Source organism: Mirounga angustirostris, unplaced genomic scaffold, assembly GCF_029215605.1.
Source record: "Mirounga angustirostris isolate CCGP_5_RB_7025 unplaced genomic scaffold, mMirAng1.0.hap1 SCAF_9, whole genome shotgun sequence".
Lineage (NCBI taxonomy): Eukaryota > Metazoa > Chordata > Mammalia > Carnivora > Phocidae > Mirounga > Mirounga angustirostris.
Genome location: NW_026991717.1, coordinates 31,270,454 through 31,293,427, shown reverse-complemented (window position 1 = coordinate 31,293,427; position 22,974 = coordinate 31,270,454). Strand labels below are relative to the sequence as shown.

Sequence of the window (22,974 nt, the reverse complement as noted above, 5' to 3'; positions counted from 1 at the left end):
GTGCAGGCCTTAGAGAGCTGAGGGGTATCCCCCAACCCCACAGAGTGCTGCCCTCCTAGGCTTCCAGGCCCACCCACAGCCCAGCCTAAAGGTCTCCCTACTGAGGAAGCTGTCGCCCACCAGAGCGGCACTTTCTGTCAGCCCCCATAGCCTCTGTTATGAGCCCTCCCTGCCTGGGGTTATGGGATGGGATCCAGAATGGGACCCCTTGGCCAGCTCTGGCATACCTGCATTCCCAGGCACACACCCTCCACAGAGCTCTCTGGGCGGTGTGGTGCACTCCCAGTCAGTCCTGGTGGTCACAGGTGGGCCTAGGGACAGGGGGTGGTCCTACTTTCTCATACCAGAGCCCTGCTTAGTTCAAATGTAGAGTGATCACTGAGTAGGGCTCCTCAGCTCGGCTTTCAAGGCCCTTGCCCACACCCATGCCTCTCATACCCCTCAGCCAGGCAGTGCCCTTGGTCCCTGGATCCCCTGGGGCTCAGTCACACCTCCACTCACACCCCTCCCTCCCACAGAAAGGGCTCAGGCTTTTCCAGTCCCACCCTTCCTGAGCAGGAGAGTTACCTATAAGATGGTCATGGTTCTCTTGTTACAAATCATCCTCTTGTGAGAATAAAGTGATATAATGTGTGTAAAGCTCCTAGAGCAGCTTCTGGTAAACAGTAGGTGCTCAACAAATGTCATTTGTTACATATGTTCAACAACCCCCCAGTGAATTCATCTGGACCACTTTCCCTCCTACACAGCCCACGCAGCTCATGTTAGGATGGAGTCTCCACAGACAGTGGGCCCTCTGAGAGCAGGATTGTGGTCTTATACTCCCTGTGTCGCCAGTGTCCAGCATGGAGTAGGCACCAATTGTCATTGAGCTGTAATGGTCCATCAGGGTCTGAATACAGGCTTCCCTCGAGTGTTATGACCTCACAGTGTCAGCCAAGTATGCACCAATGGGCAAAATGATAGCAACACCTAACCCAAATATAGCACATGCTATGTGCCAGGCACCAAGCACTTCATAGGAATTAACTCATGTTAATCCTTAGAACAACCTCTGGGGTAAATGCTCCTATCACTCCATTTTTAAAAAAGATTTTATTTATTTATTTGAGAGAGAGAGAGAGCACGAGTGGGGGAGGGGCAGAGGGAGAGGGAGTGGCAGACTCCTCACTGAGCAGGGAGCCCTAAGTGGGACTCGATCCCAGGACCCTGGGATCATGACCTGAGCCGAAGGCAGACGCTTGACCCACTGAGCCACACAGGAGCCCCTCCTATGACTCCATTTTAGAGATGAGGAGACTGAGGCACAGAGAGGTGAAATAACTTGTCCATGACCACATGCTGGGATGGGCAGCCCCAGGGTTTGGATTCCAGACAGTCTGGCTCCTGAGTTTGACTCTTCAGTATCACACTGGACTCACAGAGAGCATAATGTTCCATCTGTGTCCAGCGGAGAGTTGAGCTGAGTGGGTCACAGGACACAGTGAGACAGGAAATGACATCACAGCTATAGGACAATCAATGGCTCCATTCAAAGGCCACTCTGTCCTGAGGACCCAGAGAGCCCAGAGGTCACTGGAGGGTTTCACAGGACTGTGGGGGCCCTGATGCACAGTGGTGACTGCCAGGACCTTGCCGCTGGAGCCTTTAGAGTAGCTTTGAGTCTTTTGCCTTTTGTAACTATGCCACCAAAAATTCCAGTATTTACACATAAGCTGTGAACCCCTCCCAAAGCTGCTATTCCCTGGGCCTGCATACTGGTTGGGGTTTATCTTGCCTTCATTGCTATAGGCCTGCCCCTCTTTGTGCTACTGAGCTCCCTCAACTTCACCCCCACCCCAAGGGAGAGCAAGGGAAAGGGGAACAAAAAGAGGCCAATGAAATTGGCCAGGGTCAGGGCTCAGTGTGTGTCCAGGATCGGGGCTCAGTGTGTGTCCAGGGTCGGGGCTCAGTGTGTGTTCAGGGTCGGGCTTCAGTGTGTGTCCAGGGTCAGGGCTAGTGTGTGTCCAGGGTCGGGACTCAGTGCGTGTCCAGGGTCAGGGTTCAGTATGTGTCCAGGGTCAGGGCTCAGTGTGTGTCCAGGGTCGGGGCTCAGTGTGTGTTCAGGAACAAGGTTCAATGTGTGTCCAGGGTCAGGGTTCAGTGCGTATCCAGGGTCAGGGTTCAGTGTGTGTCCAGGGTCAGGGCTCAGTGTGTGTCCAGGAACAAGGTTCAATGTGTGTCCAGGGTCAGGGTTCAATGTGTGTCCAGGAAAAAGGTTCAGTGAGTATCCAGGGTCAGGGTTCAGTGTGTGTCCAGGGTCAGGGTTCAGTGTGTGTCCAAGGTCAGGGTTCAGTGTATGTTCAGGGTCAGGGTTCAGTCTGTGTCCAAGATCAGGTTTCAGTATGTGTCCAGGGTCAAGGTTCAGTGTGTATCCAGAGTCAGGGCTCAGTTCTGTCCAGGGTCAGGGTTCAGTGTGTGTCCAGGCTCAGGGTTCAGTGTGTGTCCAGGCTCAGGGTTCAGTGTGTATCCTGGGTCAGGGTTCAGTGAGTATCCAGGGTCAGGGTTCAGTGTGTGTCCAGGGTCAGGGTTCAGTGTGTGTCCAGGGTCAAATTCCATCTGTGTCCAGGGGCAGAGTTCAGTGTGGGTCCACGTTCAGTGTTCAGTCTGTGTCCAGGGTCAGGATTCAGAGTGTGTCCAGGCTCAGGGCTCAGTGTGTGTCCAGGGTCAGGGTTCAGTGTGTGTCCAGGCTCAGGGTTCAGTGCGTGTCCAGGGTCAGGGTTCAGTGCGTATCCAGGGTCAGGGTTCAGTGCGTGTCCAGGCTCAGGGTTCAGTGTGTGTCCAGGGTCAGGGTTCAGTGTGTGTCCAAGGTCAGGGTTCAGTGTATGTTCAGGGTCAGGGTTCAGTCTGTGTCCAAGATCAGGTTTCAGTATGTGTCCAGGGTCAAGGTTCAGTGTGTATCCAGAGTCAGGGCTCAGTTCTGTCCAGGGTCAGGGTTCAGTTTGTGTCCAGGGTCAAGGTTCAGTGTGTGTCCAGGGTCAGGGTTCAGTGTGTGTCCAGGCTCAGGGTTCAGTGTGTGTCCAGGCTCGGGGTTCATTGTGTGTCCAGGGTCAGGGTTCAGTGTGTGTCCAGGGTCAGGGTTCAGTGTGTGTCCAGGGTCAGGGTTCAGTGTGTGTCCAGGCTCAGGGTTCAGTGTGAGTCCAGGCTCAGGGTTCAGTGCGTATCCAGGGTCAAAGTTCAGTGTGTCCAGGCTCAGGGTTCAGTGTGTATCCTGGGTCAGGGTTCAGTGTGTGTCCAGGGTCAGGGTTCAGTGTGTGTCCAGGGTCAGGGTTCAGTGTGTGTCCAGGGTCAAATTCCATCTGTGTCCAGGGGCAGAGTTCAGTGTGGGTCCACGTTCAGTGTTCAGTCTGTGTCCTGGGTCAGGATTCAGAGTGTGTCCAGGGTCAGGGTTCAGTGTGTGTTCAGGGTCAGGGCTCAGTGTATGTCCAGGGTCGGGACTCAATGTGTATCCAGGGTCGGGGCTCATTGTGTGTCCTGAGTCAAGGTTCAGTGTGTGTAGGGTCGTGGCTCAGTGTGTGTCCAGGGTCAGGGCTCAGTGTGTGTCCAGGGTGAGGTTCAATGTGTGTCCAGGCTCAAGGTTCAGTCCTTGTCCAGGGTCACAGTTCAGTGTGTGTCCAGGGTCAAATTCAGTCTGTGTCCAGGGTCAGGGTTCAGTGTGCGTCCATTTTCAGGGTTCAGTGTGTTTCCAGGGTGAAGGTTCAGTGTGTGTCCAGGGTCGGGGCTCAGTGTGTGTCCAGGGTCAGGGTTCAGTGTGTGTCCAGGATCAAGGTCAGTGTGTGTCCAGGGTCAGGGTTCAGGGTGTGTCTAGGGTGTAGGTTCAGTCTGTGTCCAGGGTCAGGGTTCAGTGTGTGTCCAGGGTCAGGGTTCAGTGTGTGTCCAGGGTCAGGGCTCAGTCTGTGTCCAGGGTCAGGGCTCAGTCTGTGTCCAGGGTCAGGATTCAGTGTGTGTCCACGGTTAAGGTTCAGTGTGTGTCAAGGCTCAGGGTCCAATGTGTGTCCTGGGTCATAACTTAGTGTGTGATCAAAGTTTAGTTCAGTCTGTGTCCAGGGTGAGTACTCAGTCCATGACTGGGGACAGTTTCAGTCAGGAGTCTGATCCTTAATCTCCTCATTCCTTTCCTTGTTTGATAAGGCAGGGCCTGTGACCTGGCTCCCAGATTTCAGTGGGCAAATCCGGTATGAATGCTGGGCTCTAATGCCTCCAGTTGTTAATGCAGTGCTTGTCTTTCTCCCACAACCTCCTTGGGGTCCCACCTGTCACGGCGCACCATGCCATGGGCATGCAGTCTCTGCCGCGCTCCTTACCCCAGTGATAACCTGCGTCCTGAGTAGCAGGACCACAAACTGCCTGCAGGAATTGGATGAGTCACCTGCCTTCCTTGAGGGCTCTCTTTGTTCTTCTGAACATCTGGGTAAACACCTCAAACTCAACGCTAAAAAATGCACACTCCTTGCAAGCCTGCTTCTTCCTGAAATCACCACTATCATCCAAAGGTGCCCTGTGCCCAACTTGAATGGGCCATTATCCCAGAATCCCCACAAGGAATCAATCAATCCTCAAACCTCCCCATCCTGTGGACCACCTCCTCTGCCCAATCCTCTCCGCCACAGTCCTGAATATTTTCTTGTTCAGACTTAAACAGCCACCTCACGGGTTCTCCCGTGCCCACCAGTGCCCTCTCCCACCATCCTGCAATCTCGAGGGTAGGCTTTCTTAAGTGTAGATGGAACTATGTCCCGCCCCTTAGGGCTTATTCTCCATGATGCTCAGGACTGAGGACTGACCCAAAATGGTGATTTGGGATCTGTTGACTTCAACCATCTGAGAGAGGTGGGCTCCCCCAGAGATGCAAAGTGAGAAGAAAGGGGAGAAGAGATACTTCCAGGGCGGGAGGGAAGATGCCCGCAAAGGAAGGGGAGGAGGAAAACCCGGAGCTAGCGTATCGTGGAGGCAGAGGGACGAGGAGGCGTCAAGGCAGGTCCAGGGCCACAGCCGACCATCCAAATGGTGCTGGCTGGGTTTGGCGATTCAGAGGTTGCTGATAGCTCAGTGAGAATCATTTTAATGGGGAGAAATCAATACAGAGGACAGAGAAGTGGGTCAGAATGAGGGAATACAGCAGTGAGTGTAGACAACTGTTTCAAGAAGATGGACTGGGGACAGGCAGAAGGGAGTCAAGATCAAGGGAAGGTTTCATTTTGAGTAAGAGAGAGCAGACCCACCCTCTGTCCTGGATCCACGGACCACAACTGGCCTCCACCTCTGTGTGCCTGGCTCACATCCACTTGCCCTTGAAGACTCATGGTGGGGGAAGTAGGAGGGACTGACATAAAACAGATTGTCAAGTCCAGAGGAGAGAGGCCTAGGCCCAGAGAGAGGCCAATCAGCTCAAGGTCATCCATATGTCAGTGACAGATCCAGAGTAGGGATCTTTGTCTCCTGCTCCTGCTCCCCTGCTTGTCCCCCACCTTCCTCTGGGCTGGCAGCCTTTGTTCCCGTGGCCCCAAGGAGAGGAGGGGCGGGAGGGAGCCGGAAGCGGGGGGACAGCCCCTTAGGGTTGTGGAGAAGAATATTTCTTCAGCCGTGGAGCCATCAAGGTGTAGCGCTGGGAAGCCGTGACAGTTTCTGATCCCAGACCTGGCCCCGCCTCACCAAGTGATGCTGGGCCCTTCCCTGTCATGTCCCGTTGTGACAGAGGAGGCTAAACGAGCTGCCCCCGATGACCTTCCCACCGCATCCTTGGAGAGGTCAGAGGCGAGGGTCAGCAGCTGCTCTGGGCAGGGAGGGAGCTGGGAGCCGGGGTAGGGCCAAGGTGGCAGGCGTCAGGCATCGCTGCACCATGTTCTAGCCCTTCTGTCTGTGCAGAGGACATGGCTGTGAAATGTAAGTAAAACCCAAGGCTAATTTCCTCGGTCAGAAGGAGGAGGCACTGCAGCGTTTTCAAACCCTAATTAAACCCGCTCAGGTGGTGTAACACCAAAATCAGTTCCAAGATCAATATTGCTATTCATTTAGAAGTGTAACGAGGTTAGAGAGGTGAGCAAAGGAAATAATTAACTCATTTGCAGCCTTTTTAAACAGAAACAGTCATTTTAATCTCCAGGGTAATTAGCTATGCTCTGTCCATCAATCATGACCACGGCCATTATTTTAAGTATTTGATTAATCAAGGAGGGTGGGGGGTTAAGCTACCCTCCCAGCCCCTGTTACTGGTCCCCTAAGTCAGGCATGACCCCTGACAGGCATGGGGAACACTTTTCAGAGGGGCAGTCTGGCCAGTGCTGAGAGTGGCCAGCAGGGCAGGGCCCACCAGGCAGGGGCCCCCAGGTGAGGCAGGTCGGGCAGATGAAGGAGCGGGTCCCTCTCTTGGCAGTCGGGTTCAAGAGGAGTAGCCGCACCCTGGGCTTGGAAGTGCTGGGGGCTGGGAGGCCCAGGTTCTGGTCCAGGCGCTGGCCCCGACTTGTTGCGTGACCCCTAACAAGTCCCTCCCACTTTCTGGGCCTCAGTGTCTGTCTGTCCTAAGATGGGGTGGCTGCCCATTGAATGAACCAGAAGCTCACAGGTTCTAAGTGCCCAGGGCGGCGGTGGGGGAGGGGGCCTCCGGCCACTGGAGGGCAGCAGAGCCCCAGGGACCCCGAGCCCCAGGGCTGGGCTGTCCAGACCTGGGCGGTGGCTGAGACAGCTGTATCCTTAGCAGCCTGGGTTCTGGCCGTTCCTAATGGAACACTCTGGTCTGGCCGATGTCTCCAAGGCTCACAGCACCCTGAAGAGACATCCCAGTGATTATTCTCTCCATTTGGCAGATGAGGAACTGAGGCCTCCGAGAGGTTCTACCCAGGGCCACACAGTGAGTGCTGGGCCCTCACACCCCTTTCCCTAAGGCTCAGTCCTGAAACTCAGAGGGGCCGCGGTGGGGGGCGAGGAGGACAAAGATGATCTAGACGACACACTCCATCTCCTTCTAATAGCCCAGACTTAGTCACCTTCGCCAGCCAAAACAGTCCTCAAAGACCACTGGCCTGTTGCCCTCATGTTACAGATGGGGGAAACTGAGGCTCAGAGAGAGGCAGGGGTGTTGCTATATTGATTATCTCACTTGGCATTTGTGAACAAACTTGAGGCACAGAATCCCCACCCTTGAGGATCTCATGGTGCACTGGGGAGAAAGACGTGTATACAGATGGCCTCCTGGGGTCCTTGCTGCCTGAGCAACCCCTTACCCCCAAGCCCTCAGAGCCCTGGAAGTGCCACCTGGACCCCAGCTCCCCTCAAACCCTGTGCCTGCTGTGGCCCAGCCAAGCCCCCTGGCCTTTCCGGGTTGCCCCTCTGCTGATGAGCACAGTCGATACTCTCTGCCTGAGGGCCTGGGTACCTCGGGCTCCGGGACCCACAGGATGTCTTGGGAAGACTCTCAGGTAAGGCTCTCAGGGCACCCCAGGCCCAGAAAAGAGCATAGACTCGGGAGCCAAGGGAATGTCTCCTCATCAGAGCTATGGGACGTAGTGAGCTTCCCAGAACTAGAGGCATGCAAGGAGAAGCCTTTCCAGGGCCGATGGTGCTGACGCTGCTATCGTGCGGGGGCCGTGAAGACCCTGCAGCCTGACCCTGGTGAGCTTAAGAAGGAAGGCAGCCAGGGCTCAGCCCCTATCTCCGCCGTTGTCCTTTTCATCCCCACTTGCTTCGCCCCCAACCCCGGACTCCTGCCCTCCCGGAGGTTCCACCTTTCTCACCTGGGCCCTAGAGAGGCAGGGCAGTACTGGCGAGGGGTTCTCGGGTACATCATCCACCCACAGGGCAATCCTGGGGCCCAGCGCAGCCAGTTCAGAGTGACACAAACAGGACGCCCCAGGCCTCCCACCTGCCTCCCACTCCTCAGCTCACACTTGGGGCTGACCTCCAGAACCGGGTCCCTGCACCACCTCCAGGCTCTGCCGCCGTGGCCTGTATAACCTACGGTCCAGCTGCACCAAACTCGCCCAGCCTATTCGTGCTCTTCTCTCCTCTCTGTCTATTCACTGGGATTCGGCTCAGAGCTCACCTCCTACAGTAAGACTTCCCTGACTGCCCAGGCCACATCAGGTGCCTCTGCTGGGCTCCCCAGCCCCCATGCTGGCCTGTCTGTTAGCTCTCTTACCCGACTGAGTGGAAGTAAGAGGAAGGAGGACAAAGATGTCCAGCCCTTGGCAGGGTCTCCACAGGTGAGGGAAGGGGGTGGGAGGGAGGAAGGATAGGAATGAGGAAGCAGAAGGAGGAAGAGGAAAAGGGGGGCAGGGAGGAGGACCAGGATGTGTCCGGGAGCTCTGTTGCTAGGGGCAACAGCAGTGCATTCTGAGAAAGGGCCAGATGCTGAGGAGGGCGGCTGGAAGAGGGGAGCTGGGGTCCAGGTGGCACATCCAGGGCTCTGAGGGCTTGGGGGTAGGGGTTGCCCAGGCAGCGAGGACCGCAGGAGGCCATGGTGGGAGTTCCTCAGTGGCTGCTCTGACCGTGGGCCTGAAGGCAGGCGGTGGAGTGGCAGCAGGGGGTGGGGAGAGCCGGGCCTGCCACATTTGTAAGCTCCCCACAGTCGCTCTTGCTCTCTGGGCTACAATTTGTCTGGGACTCCAGAGTTCAAGCAGTTGTGGAGGCTGGTGCTGGAGCAGGGCTGGGGAGGAATGCTTAATCCGCAGCTGGCAGCCTTGCCCAGAACCCCTGGGGCACGCCAGGGCACCAGCCTGCCCCCTCCTCCCCTCCCCACGTCTGGGAAGGGAACAACATGCACTTGCAGAAAAAGCACAAGCCGAAGGCTCCAGACCTGTGAGACTTGGGACACTCCCAGCTCCTCCGGGCTTCATTTTCTCTGTCTTTAAAATAAGGCAAAAAACCTTGCCCTTGAATGTGTTTATCAACCGTTAGGGCTACATGCATGTGAGCATCCTTTGTTAACATAATAAGAAATAGGGGCGCTTGGCTGGCTCAGTCAGTGGAGCATGGGACTCTTAACCTCAGGTTTGTGAGTTTGAGTCCCACATTGGGTGTAGAGATTACTTAAAAAATCAAAATCTTAAAAAAATTTTTTTAAAAACATGAGAAATAACAGAGGGAAAAAACTGATGAAAGGGAGTCGTATTTTACCTTGCATATACTACGTGCCAGGGAAGAATCTGTACTCCCATTTTCCAGACCAACAAACTGAGGCTCAGGGAGAGCTGGTTAGTGAAAGCACTGGGAGTTAACATAAAGCTGTAAGACTCCAAAGCTCTCTACACCTCTTGGTGCTGCTCCCACCGGGAGCTCCCTGATGTTGCCCTTGAGGAAACCTCCCATGCCAGAATTATCTCTGACGTTCACAGCTCTGCTCCAAACAACCCGCCTTCGCCACTTTCATAGCATGAGCGTCTGCTCAGCCCACCCAATTTCCTCTGCCTGACCTGCATGCAGGGTAAAGCTCACCCCTCCCTGGGGCATTTGGGGCCCTATCCCACATCCAGTCCAGTCATCTCCCTGTCCCTGCCATATGCCCACAGCCTGATCTGTTTTCTTCCTGCCTCTTCTGGATACCACTATTTTTGCATAACAAACCATCCCAAAATGTAGTAGCATTAAACAATGACCATGTTATTAGGCTCATGGATTCTGTAGGTCAGGCATTTATGCAAGGCGCAGAAGGGACAGCTTGTATGTGCTCTGTGATGTCTGGGGCCTCAAAGGCTGGAGGTGACTTGACATTTGGGGTCTGGAATCACTGGGGGCTCGTCCACTCACCTGTCTAAGGATTGATGCTGACACTAAGCTGGGAGCTAGGTGGGGCTGTTGACAGGAACACCTACACGGAGCCCTTTTACAAGGCCTGGGCTTCTTCATAGCACGGTGGCCTCCATCCTCGTAGGACTTCTGACACGGTGGCTCAGGGCTCCAAGAATGAGTGTCCCAGCAGACACAGTGGAAGCTGCGTTGCAATTTTATGACCCAACCACAGAAATCCCAGAGTGTCGATTCTGCTGTTCTCTACTGGGCCGAGCAGTCACGAGCCTTCTCAGATGCACGGGGAGGGACGCAGAGCCGGGACTCCAGAAGCAGGTGGCAAGGTCACACTGGAGAAGTGCCCGGGGGGTGGGGGAGATTGTTGTGGCCGTCTTTGGAAACTACAAGCTGTCCCGTGGCCTCTTCATCATTGCTGCCATGAATTCCCTTCCTCTTTAAGCCCTTGGTGCCCAGCTACTGTCTCCTCCAGGAACCTGCCTAGATAGAGAGCCATAGCTCCCACACCCTGAGGGACAGAACCGCAGCTACATGTGTGCTTCCAAAGGGACATCTGGTCTCCCTCGCTCTTCTCTGGCACTCTGGCTTCTTCTCTTCCTTGGCCACTAAAACTCACCCAAGCTTCCCAGGGCTCCAATATTGTCTTACGGGGGACTCTCCTGGGAGAATCCTTGCAGGACTTGCACCTCGCTTTGCTGATGACCACCCTATCAGTATTTCCAGCTCTGCCTCTTCCCAGAAGACCAGGTGCCCTCACCTACCTGCCAGGCGTGGGGGTTTCCGCCTCCCTGACACTCCGCACAGGCCCAAGTAAGCTCCTCCCCCAGGTTCTCTCTCTTCTCCAGAAAGGGCAGCCCCAGCCCACCTGTCACTCAAGCCAGAAGGCCTTCCCCTGAGACTGCCACCAATCCAACTCCAGGTCCCCTCAGCCTGGCTCCCAGGTCAGCCCCTCTTCCCCACTTCTGCTCTTGTCCGGCTGCTGGCAACTGCTCATGGGTTCCTGGCCTTCAGGCTTTCCCCCTACCCAGTCCAGTCCCCAAGGAAGCTCTTCCAACCAGGAAAGCTGACCTGGCTCCTCCCTGCTGAAAACCCTTCCAAGGCTTCCCAAACGTTCAGGACAAAACCCTAGCTCCTTGCCAACACATGCAGCCCTCAGCTCCCACTTGAGTTCTTTCTCCTCTCCAGCTTGGGTTCCCCTTCCTCCTCACACCTGTGCTCAGGGCTCCTGGACACACTGTGTCTTACTTCTAGGCCTGGAACTGGAGCACCTCTCCACCTCCCTCACCTGGGGAGGGTCTGTTCATCCTCATAGTGCTGTCCCATAGAACTTTCTGTGATGCTGGAAATGTCCTATCTCTGTACTATCCAATATGGTAGTCACTTGAAATGTGGCCAGTGCTACTGAGGAAGCATTTTAAAATTTTACTGACTTTAAATTAATTAAATATAAATAGCCCCATGTGGCTAGTGCTTATCATATTGGATAGTGCAGCTCCAAGATGCCATCTCTTCCAGGAAGCCCTCCTGACTTCCCCAGCCTGGGCTAGATGCCCAGCTATTGTGTTCCCATAGTATTCTGTTCTCTATGTCTCCACCTGGCCTGTGAGTTCCTTGAGTGACTGCATCTTATTTGTCATAGTATTCCCAGATCCTGGTTCTTAGTGTATACTCAATAACTGTTCAGAGTAAGTGAAATCTCTGGATCCAGATTCAGGCACAGGGTAAGCCTTATGTAAAGACCAAATCCAAAATGTCTCTGCCGTGGATCTGAGCAGGTGAATGTGTGTGTGTGTGTGTGTGTGTGTATACAGTGAGTTCACATGCAGGTGTGTGTGCAGACCCACCTGACCTTGGCAGGACCTGGGCAGGCTCCCACCCAGCTGGGGATAGTTATCTCACACACAGATGTTGGTGTCCTTGGCTGGAGAGGAAGTGTGCTTCTGAATTGGCCTTTGTGAAAATCAAACCCTGTTTTCATTCTTATTTCTAAGATGATTCATCTGCATTGCAGATGAATCTTCAGGGAGTTTAAAAAGAAAAGCTTCCAGTTTTCTGTGTGGGACCACCTGCACTCTCAGCTCCAGACTCTATAAACAAGCCCTTGCAGGCGCAAGGGAATTTGCTATTTAAATGATCCTTCACCTCCTAGGTCCAAGATGCATTTCTTGGTTTATGAGGGTCTTATGAAAGTTTTGATATTATTGGGATTTCTGCAGATGGGGCCTCAGCCTTCTGTTTCTTCCCCGCCCCTCTCCCCTCTCCCCACCCTCCCTCTAGAACGCGGCCCGTGCCTCCCCCTCTGGCAGGGAGGGGCTCTTCCTCCCCAGCTGTGCACAGTCCAGCTCTGGGGCTAAGGAGAGGAAGCAGGCATGGCTCCAGCTCCCCGGAGCCCCCTGGCAAGAGAGAGCGTTAGCCGTCCTCCTGGCCTGCCTGCAATTCCCTACAGTGTCCTTACAGGGCAGAACTTTAGAATTCTGGCCCTAGATAGTTCTCAGAGGCCTGATCCACCTTCCCACGGCAGATAGAGAGAGTGAGGCCTGGGCAATGGATTGAACTCCGCCTCGAGGCCCCCATCCTCAGTCTGGGATTCTGGGCACCACACGCCCCCCTTCTCTCTACGTGGGCTGCCCCGCGGGGACGCCTGCCTCTCTCCTGGACACAGGCTGGTGACAAACTGCCTCAGCTACGGCCATGTTCCCCAAGGAGGACCCGTGTTTAAGCAGTAGTGGGAGACTTCACCCCTTCACAGGGCAGTAAACAATTCCCCAACAGGGAATGCAGTCCTTGCCAAGCCAGGCAGCAGGTGCCTCAACTACTGCCATTGTGTTCTGAGTCTTAACATGGCATTGAAAGGGCGCGTCAAGATCTTGCAGCCTGCCATGGGACCCCCCGGAGGAGTGAGAGGTAGCCACTACAGCAGATAAGTACGTGACTCAGCCGGAACCTTCCAGAAAACTGAAGCGCAGCGGGGAGGTTGAGAGGGCAGGGACTAACTGTGAGCAGAGCCCTGAACCAGGAACCAGGACAGCTGGCTCCAGATCCCAGCCTGCCAGTCACTGTCTGTGGCCACACTCCATGACACTATGTCCCTGTTTGCCTTGGGGTGGCAAGAGGGCCGGGCTGCCAGTGCCCTACACGAGATGTGAAGGGGGCCCAGAGCCCTCTTCTTCCCGTAGTGGCCCCTGCACCTGTGAGGCAGGCCCCTGTCCCTGAGGGCTCCAGTGGCCACAAGGAGGTCCTCTTACCCCAGGCCGAACTTCCAGGTTTGTCCCCACATTAGCCCTGTCTGCTTGGCCCTACATGAGGGCTCCTGGGAACTGAAATCAGAATGCTTGTGGAAGCGGAAGGAAGTCTCAGAAGAAGGGGCCAGTGTCTTCGTTTGTTTTAATAATGAGAGTGTTGGGCAAAGCCTCTCCAGGCTACAGACGTCAGGAGTGGCCTGCCGGCACCCAGACTCGGTCTCTCTCTCTCTCACAGCACACGGCACTCACCACACTCTCGTCCTTCCCACACACCTCTCACATGCACTCTCATGCATCCACACCCTCACATCCACACCCCAGATACACACCTCACACACGCTCTCTCACACACACCCTCACGTGCACACGCATGCTCATCACACACACACACCCTCACACACATTCTCGCACATCCGTCATAAACGTACCCCCTGACACATGTCTTCACACACCCTCGTCATGTGTACACACCACACACACACATACCTCACACCATACACACACACACACACCACAGTGTGCCACTACAAAAGGGTTCTATGACAAGCAAGCTTGGGAGCTGTAGCCTATAACATCCCTGGCTTGACAGTTCCCCAAACTGGTTAGCCTTTATAGGCTCTGGGAAATCCTGCAAGAAAGACTCTGTTTAACTTGGTATTTCTCAAGCTTATTTGACGGTGTTCTTTTTCTGGGTAACACCTTTGAATCAATTAAGAATACATTTGCCTGCTGGTACCAGAGACCCAATTTTAATGACCTAAACAGATTAGTTGTGTCGAATACTCTTCCATATCTGGAGGTCAGTGGCCCAGGGTTGGTGTGATGGCTCCACCATGTCCTCAGTATCCCAGGCTCCTTCTCTCTCTGCTGGCTTCATCCTCAGCCCTGCTTTCCGCAGGGTCACCTCGTGGTCCAAGATGGCTGCCGAGCTCCACTGTGTCTGCATTCCAGGCAGGAAAAAAGGTGGGGGACACATGCATGCTCCTTGTCTCCCTATGACAGAACTTTCCCAGGGCTTCCACACAATGATTCAGATCTCATTGTCACTCCTGGCTGCAAGGGAAGCTGGGACATGTAGCGGTATTTTGGGAGGACACATTGCCCCCAGAACAGAGTATGTGTTCTGTTACCATAGAGAGAGGTGGAAATGAGTAGTGGGTTGACAAGTGTGGTCTTGGTCACTGCTTCTTGGTGTTACTGTGTTCTAGGGACTGGTTGGAGTCAGGAAGAGCCATGCCCAACCCCTACTTCCTGTCTATGTTTACTGGCTGTGGGACCTTGGATAAGCTTCCTTACCTCTCTCAGCCTATATTCTGGTCTTTAAAATAGAGGTTCTCATGCGGACCAAAGGAGACAATGTGCAGGCGTTTTATAAACTATGAAATGCTACAGAAGTTTTCATTTATTCCTCAAAATAGCCTTGTGAGGCAGACGAGCCATACTCCCCTCCCCATTTCACAGAAGAAACTGAAGCTCAGAGATGTGAATTGACTTCTATAATGATGCAGTCTTAGCCTGGTCTTTGTTCACGGACGGAACCTTGACACCGGCCTGAGTCTCAGCCCTGACCTTGCTTATAGACTGAGACCTGATCCTAGCCTTTGTTCAAGTTCTGATCTTAGACTGAACCTTAATGCTGGTTATAGACTGAGCCTTAATCCCCACCTAAGTCTAAGCCCTGATCTTCACCTCTGAACCCTAATCAATAGAGGGGCCCTCTTGAACCATCCCGTAGTCCCCAAAGATATACACTGGGCTCCATAGGGGGGAGTAGGGATGAGGCTGATCCCCAAGCCCAGAGCTCTAACATCCCAGCGGACTGGGCTTTCTCCCCTGTCTGTCATGTCGTGGCTCATCCAGATCTTGCAAATTAAGGCAGAGAACAAACCAAGCCTGTGGGCCATGGTGGGGAGAAGAGAACGGGTGTCCAGAGAAATAGGAGAAGCACACAGCCAGCTTCCCCCTAGTAATTTCCCCAGCCCAGACAGCTGTAATGGGGAAGGTATTGAAATTTAAATCAGAGCCCGGCCTAACCTCTTTGCCTGCCTGCCTCCCGCTACCACTGCTTCCTGCAATCTCAGGCTGGCTATCTCCTCCTGGGGAGAACGACAGACCGACTCAGGGAAAGTGATAAATTTTCAATTTTATTTTAAAATATACCAGATGGGAGATTTTATTGGAGCCATAAATATGTCAAGAGCAATGTTGGTGTGTGATGGGCGATGGCCCCTCCTTGGGGCCTCTCTCCCTATTTAGAAATTCCATCAGATTCTTAATAAGAGGCTCCAGTTGGACTGCAGCAAAATAGTCTCTATATTAAAGCAATTGAATTTCCATTTGCCAGACATCTTGTGCTTTAAGCTTCCAGGTTCCAGGGGTGTGGGGTTGCTAAGCCGATTCTAAATGAACCTAAACTAATAACTCTGCACAGCACGCTGGGGGCTGTGAAAGAGGGGGTGGGGAGGGCTGGGGGAGGGCAGGGGAGGGAGCAGGCGACAGCAATCACAGACAGAGAGGGGAAGGGCGGGCGGGACCACCCTCACCTCTCCTGCTCCAGGGCCAGCCTGGGGTGAAAATCCCCCAAACAACTGAAGAGCCAGCTCCCTCCATTCACAAAGGGGAAACTGAGGCCCCGGAAGAGGGGTGATGCAGCTGAACGCTGGCCCCTCTTCTCCTACAATTGCTTTCTTTGCTGTCTTGATTGATTTGATATTCTGCTGGCCTTTGTGGGAGGCCAGCTGCTGTCACCTGGGGTTTGTTGAGGGTGGGGCTGGGAGGAAGGCTGGTCCTTGCCCCCAAGACTCTCCCCGGAACAGGGACTCTCACCTTTGGAAGGCTGTGCTCCTGCATGGGTATTTTCATTTGCTCTTGCCCGTGCCATCCCCCTTGCCCCCAGCAGGCCTCACCTCTGTCAAGTTCCTTGCTCCCTGCTCCCGCAGAGACCATAGCCTTTCACTCAGCCTCAAGCACCTGGCTCAGATCATAGACTCAAGGACATTAGAGGTCAGAGGATCCAAAGCTGGGGAAACTGAGGCCCAGAGAGGGCACAGGAAGTACAATTCTGCTAGAACCGTCTAGGGTGATGCTTACTCACAACCTATCTACTCACCCCAACTTGAGCCAGGTCTAGGGGACACCTGCCCAGCTTGACACAGGCCCAGACAATGCCCTGGTGGTGAGGGATGGAGCACGCCCTGACACACATGTCTTCACACACCCAGAGGGCAGTGACCTGCCTAAGGTCACACAGCGAAGATACAGCAGGGGTGAGGTTCTGACCTATGTCTTCCAAGGCTCCATTCCTAGTCCCTAAACAAATAAATGTTACCCTGACTCTTCTTTGAGATGTACTGCAATCAATTCATTCGTCCATTCATTTAATCCACAGATATTTGTTGAGCACCTACACTGTTTTTAGGCACTGTTCTAAGTGCTAGGGGGAGGGAGGGCAGGATTTGATGTTGAACAAAACAAAATTCCCTGTCCTCCGAGAGCTCATATTCTAATGGAGGAGAAAGAGAAAACAACATTAAAGTCAATGACAAAGTTCCAGAGGTAATAAATCTGTGGAGTGGGACAGAGCAGGGTCAGGAGGATGGCAGTCTGAAGTTGAGTGGTCAGGGCAGGCCGTGGTGAGAAAGTACAAATCAAGAGCAGAGACTCAGGGAGCTGAAGAAGTCAGCCAACCATGTGGACCCTGGGGAAGGAGCATAGTATTGAAGTGTTGCCAGTGCAAAGACCCTGAGGTCACAGTGGACCTGGTGTGCTTGAGTACAGCAGGGAGGCTGCTGTAGAGCAGAGCGAGCCAGGGAAGAGTGGGAGGTGATGAGGTGGGAAAGGTGATGGAGAGAGAGGAACTCATCATGTAGACCATGGCATTAAATTTGTCATGGGAAGGCAGACCTTTATGGGTTAATCTGAAGATCCCACAAATGACGAAGTTGTGGGGTCATCCCAGCCGCATGTGAGAGCCACTGGGGACCAGAGTGGGAGGGAGGACATCTAGCAAAATCAGCTAGATTCCCCTGGGGAATCCCTTCCCTTGCTGCCTCTTCCTCCTGCTCTGCTTGAGATGTGTCCCCAGAGAAGCCAGGGCAGGTTGGGGTGACAGAGGAAAGTCAGGGCCTCTTTGTGGAGCCTTTCCGGCCCAGGCAAGGCTGGCTGCAAGTCTGAGGGCCTTGCAGCTGCCAGGACCTACAAGAGCACTAAAAACCACGGGCAGGCAGACAGAAGGATCTGGAGGCCCATTGAATCCCACTATGGAATCCTGTCGCTAGGTTTGTTTGGGATTTAATAAAGGGCCTGAAGCCCAGCTGTGGCGCCTTACCCACTTTCCATGCCACCCCCTCACCACCACCTTCTGCTTGTCTGACCTATCTAACTCACCAGCTCCCAGGCACCTGGCCTGAGTAAATGCGGGCCCAGGAGGGAGGCCTTATTTGTGGCCACAGGGCAACTCAAGGTCAAAGCCTCACAGTTCTGAGGCCCAGCTCGGGCTACCCTGGTACTCCGCGGACAGAAGCAGCTTTCTGTGTCCATCACTGTGGGGCTAGCCACAGCCTAGAAGGGACTGCTCCCTGCAGCCCCAGCGAGGCACTGTGAGCAGAGCACAAGCCCTGCAGGGGAGGCTGAAGCCAGTGAGGTCTGGGCTTGAGTGTCTTCTCCTCTGCTTACTAGCTGTGTGACCCTGGAGAAGTGTCTTGACATTCCTGAGCACACACACACACACACACACCCCATTCTTTTATTTGTAACTTGAGCATGATGAGACTTCTCTCTCGGCATTGCTGTGAGGATGTCAGGGAAAGCCTTGTTCCCTCCCAGGGAGAAGCCCAGCCAGCGCCGGATGCTGCAGGGGCCTCTGGAGCCAGAATCTCTGGGTTCCCACCCTAGCCCTGCCACTTACCAGCTGTGTGGCTGTGGGTAAGTTACTTGACCTCTCTGTGCCTCATTTTTCCAGCTGCAACATGGGATTAGTAACAGCCCTCCTTCATAGGGTTGCTATGAAGATGAAAAGAGTTCATTTACTGAAAGCATTTAGGCTACTGCCTGGTGCAGACTGTTAACCCCAACCACAGCGTAACTCCAGGGGGCGCCCCATACTGCACCCCTCCTCCCCCCGCAACTGTTTTGTTCTCCTCCCACTGCCCTCCCTGGAGAGGGGGTGGATGGCTGGGGTGGGGAGATGGGGTTGCAGCTGGACAGCCCCCGGGACTGGGTCCCCAGGGCAGACCTTGGCAGGCCCGTCCCTGAATTGAGACTGCCCCAGCAGCCATCGATCGCAGAGCCATGGAGGTGGTGAACCAGACGGCGCTTTTAACAGCTTTTTAATGTGATGGAGCTCACTGGGCTTGGAAAGCAGAGGCACGCCAGGAGAGGCCCGGGAAGCTTTCAAGGTCAGCCGGCGTCAGCCTGACCTTGAAGCCTGTCCCCTCCTGGGGAACAACCCAGCCCGGTGCCAGGAGCGCAAGCCCAGGGGTTTCTGGGACTGGGACCTGGGAGTTGCTCTGTTGTCAAGGAGGCCCTGGGGGCCGGAGCTGAGGACAAGTGCTTAGAAAAATAGCCATGAGGGTTAAATGGATTAAAGAGGCAGGTGGCCAGGACTAGGAGCAAAGCCCAGCCAGGGACAGGAGCAGGGGAGACCTTCCTCCCCAGTGCTGTGTTGGTTTCCTCTTCCTCCAGGAGCAGAGAGGCTGGGAAGAGAAACGACTTCCCCTTCATCTCCCCTCCTTCTCACAGGCCCCTCAGCAGGACAGCGCTGCTGCCTTTGTCCTACAGATTAATAAAACTTAGGGTCGGCTCCCTGAGAGATGGCTCAATTATCAGCTCCCCTCGAAGAGAGCCAGTCCAGCCTGGCAGCAGGAATTCGGCCCTGCGATGTGGAGCCACCACCAGGGCCCGCCCCCCCTCCCCCCCCCCAGCACAGCACCTCAACTGTCACCGCGCTCCCTGGGGCCCGAAGGAGGCCTGTCAAGGCCAGACCTCAGCCTCTCCCCAGCTGGGCTCTCTTGTTGGCCATTGGCCTCAGCTCCCATGTGTGTGCTGAGCACTTCACAGCTCACTCACGCTGCTCCCATGATGCTCTGGAAGGTAGGGATGGTCCTAAGTCCGTTCACAGACAAGGAAACTGAGGCACGGGAGGTGGGATGGCCTGCTTAGAGACCCTGGGCCAGGAGGCACGGGAGAGAGGAGCTGGAATTCAAATCCAAGGGCTGGTTCCCAGACCAGAGCCCCCTGTAGCCTGCCTTCCGGAGAGGAATGGGTAGCCCTCTCAGCAGTGGGTCAGGTTCCCAGCGACCAGCTGGGCTCTCCAGCAGCCAGGCCACCAAGGGGACCCAAGGGAGAACAAGAGCAGGGGCGGCTCCCTCCCAACCCCCTTCTGCCCAGAGCCTGGGCGACAGGCCAGGGCACAGTGGGGAAGGAGGGCCAGGCCCCTTCCAGAACAAGTCATGGGAAACTCAGGGCTTCAAGCATCCCTGGGTGTCCACCCCTCCCCAGCGAAGCCCAAAGGGATGAGGGGATCTCAAGTCCTGTGGACAGCTCCTTGAGCTGGGAACCAGGCTGTTTCATTTCAGTCCCCGCCCTGCTGTGGGCTAGGAGGGGCTTGGACCAGTTCCTGCCCATCTCTGCCCTTAATTTCCCCACCTGTGAAGTAGGAGAAGACCCCTCCGGCTCCCATGCTGGAGGAGGGGGCCATCTACTCACTCTTACCCGGCCCAGGTGATACAGAGGCTGCAGGAGCAGAGCCCATGGCCCACGGCGTGGGAATTCTGGGACTAGGGTCTTGGCGGCGGCTGTGAGCTGTCGGCAGAACCCAAACTTTCCCACAGAAGCAGCTCAGCCCCCAGAGCAGGCCCCACAGTTCCCACTGCAGAACTTCCAAGTGGAAACCACAGTGCGTGCAGAAGCCAGGCAGAAAATAAACAGAAAGCGATGTCCCTAGGACCTCGGGGCCCTGGGCCCAGCCCTGAGGCAGCCCCATGGAAGGCAGCTATGACCAGAGCAGATTCCTGCCGAGCCTGTCTGGACTGGCCTGGCCTGGGGCCCTGAGCGGGGTGGGGAAGGAAGCTGGGGCTCCTGCTAAGGGCCAAGGGGTTGGGGAGAGCACCAGGAGCTGGAAAGCACCAGGGCTGGGTGCCAAGAGATGGCGATCTGGTCTGAGCCTCTGCTGACTCGCTGGCTGGGGCACCAAGCCTCACTGTCCACATCTGAACAACGGACGCAGCACATCTGCTGCTTTCTCAGGCCCTTCCCAAGTGCTGGGAGGGTGACCTAGAACATGGCACAAGAAGGGAGAAGAAAGGGGGCCACCCCAGGGGCTCTATCAGAAGGGCCCTGCTCTAGCTGTTTTGGCCAGACCTCCCCGCCGCATACAGTTTACAGATGAGGAGACCTTACCCAGGCCCGCCGCACAGACACAGGAGCTGGGCTCCAAGCTCTGCCTGCAAGACCCTGAGCCCAGGGCCCTTAAGAAGGAGACTCAGGCAGGCCCTGGCAAGGCCAGGCTAGGGGTGGGGAGGGCACGGGATGTGGGCAGGCTGTCCCCAACCTCTCCTCCCCCTCTCCCCAGCTTTTTATCACAGTGCCTGGCCTGGCCTCTAGCTTGGGGCCCCTGTCAGGTGGAGGAGGAGGCGAAGCAGGACAGGGAAGCAGCTGATCTGCAGGACTTGATCCCCTGGGGTGGTGAGCACAGGGAGTGGGGCAGGCCTCCGTCCACCTTCCCCCATCCCCCACCACTGACATGGGTCCAGGGCCTCCAAGGGACATACCAGGGACCGCCTTCTGAGCAGCGCCGTCCCAGCAAGTGTCCCTCAAGTGGACAACAATGTTCTTGTCTCTCAGTCATCCTGTCTCAGAGGACACTCATTCCCCCTTGACTGCGGGGAAGACGAGACTTGCCCATTTCGCAGAGCTTGTGAGTGAAGCCCGAGGTTCAGATTCTGGCTTTCTGACTCCGAGTTCAGGAGTCAAAATGTCTCCCCTAACCTGCCCCCCTTAGCCCAGCCTTTCAGAGAGGGAAGCACGGCCCTCTTCAGACAGCTTCGGGGGGTGTCTGCTTCGGCGCCCAGCTCGGGCCCAGCAGGCACGGAGAATGAGCTCACCTGGCTGTCTTCCCTCTCTCTGCGGCCAATCGCGGTGTTAGCCCCCATCCGCACGGCCCTCCTCCCCCTCTCCAGCCCCCTCGCAAGGTCCTCCACCCAAGCGGCTGTGTTTCCCGATGAATGCCAAGTGTCTCTACCCTAGAGTCACAGAGCGGGTTCCCTGCCACTGGCACTGGGCTAAAGCCAGGCTGCAATCTGAGAAGCCTGGTGAGGGCCTCTCTCTGCCTCACAGACTCCCCTTCCACCCAGGACTCAAAGCACACTCGCTGGGCCCCAAGGCTCTTGGCCTCTCTGCCTGTGGTCTCCCTTGGCACAGGGCTTGGACACACATCCCTGAAACTGCTTAAGGGCCACCCATACTCCACCCAGACCCAGACTACCCCCACTCCAGCCCTGCCCAGGTGGCTCTCTTGAGGGCCTGCAAAAGCCATCCCACTTCTCCCCTAGAAAAAGACCCTCATGCAAAAAGATTTCTGTCGACAGTCTGGATGACCCATGACACAGGCCCAGACCTATCAGAATCCCTCATTTGGGATCTACTGATAACTACCCCCACCCACCCACCATCCCTGTCCAGATGCAAAAGGCTCTTGGGAAAGTTCTCACCTCAGCCTGCGCCCCTCACCAGGACCCTCTTCCGGGGCTGGGACAGGAGGAAGAGGCATTGCAGAGAGTAGAAGGACCCGGGCCTTGCCACTAGCCCGTGACTGAGCCCTGGACCAGGAGGCTGGGTTCTGTTCTCAGCTCTGCTGCCGACTTGCTTTGTGACAGTGGGCAAGATGCCTGCTCTGTTTGAGCCTCAGGCTCTTGTCTGGGCAATGGGAGTGTGAACCGGTCCTCCTTGGATTTTAGGATTTCTGTGAGACCCCTCCGGCCCCCCTACCTGGGCTCAGATCTCTTCAGGGCATCTCTTCCCGCCTACCTCTGCCCCCCTTCCTCAGAGGCACTCCTTCTTGGGCCCCTCCATGGCCCACATACCCCCCTCTCTAGGGAGGCTGCCACCAGCCGCTCTTATTTCCAGCCACAGCCCCTGCCGCCTGCGACTCAGGGCCTACGGCAGCCCACGTGGCCTTGTGGACACACGGAAGCGTGGCCACACAGCCACAGAACTGAGCACAGAGCCCTTCTCCCTGCTGAGCAGGCTAAAGCCTTAATCCCCTTACACAAAGCCCACTGAATCCTTCCTGGGGGGGAAGGCGGTGGGGGCACAAATTGGCTTATTCTACTGATCCAGAGAGAGGCTTGCTCCCATGAGGACCAGCAGATCCATCCCTGCGTGCAGCTGCCAGTGTGCTCTTGCCAACACTCCGGCTTGCTGCCCCTCCCCCAATGCCCGGGCCTCCAGGGGTCCTTGTACTGTCAGGGATATGGAGACTCCCCAGGGGCCTTCCCCCCCACCCCCCCGCCCCGGTCCTTCCAGGAGAACTGCTGTGAGCAGACAGGGCTGAGATGCCAAGTTCCTAAATAGACCTGATGGGTTAGCCCAGGGATGGAGTGTCTGGTGTGAACTGCTAAGCAAGGCACAGAGGGGATGAGAAATTATACACAGCCTGGAAAACAGTGAAATGGGGTAAGTTTCTCTGCATTCCCTTCACCCACTTTCCATAGCCCTATCCATGGACTCTCCTGGCCAGAAGGAAAAATATTCATTTATTTGTTTATTTATTTATTTATTTAAGATTTTATTTAGTTGTCAGAGAGAGAGCACAAACAGGGGGAGCGGCAGGCAGAGGGAGAGGGAGAAGCAGGCTCCCCACTGAGCAGGGAGCCCGATGCGGAGCTCAATCCCAGGATCCTGAGACCATGACCCGAGCCGAAGGCAGACGCTTAACCTACAGAGCAACCCAGGAGCC

The 22,974-nt window shown here is 55.5% G+C and overlaps 1 long non-coding RNA gene across 1 annotated transcript; it reads right to left on the bottom strand.

Moving 5' to 3' along the window:
• Nucleotides 1-13,752: 13,752 nt before the first annotated feature.
• On the bottom strand, nt 13,753-20,000 carry LOC123862294 (uncharacterized). Its single transcript, XR_008508193.2, has 3 exons — nt 19,731-20,000; nt 17,926-18,020; nt 13,753-13,959 (listed from the first exon to the last, which is right to left on the bottom strand). It is a non-coding gene; the product is annotated as an uncharacterized LOC123862294 (long non-coding RNA).
• Between the last annotated feature and the right edge of the window lie 2,974 nt (nt 20,001-22,974).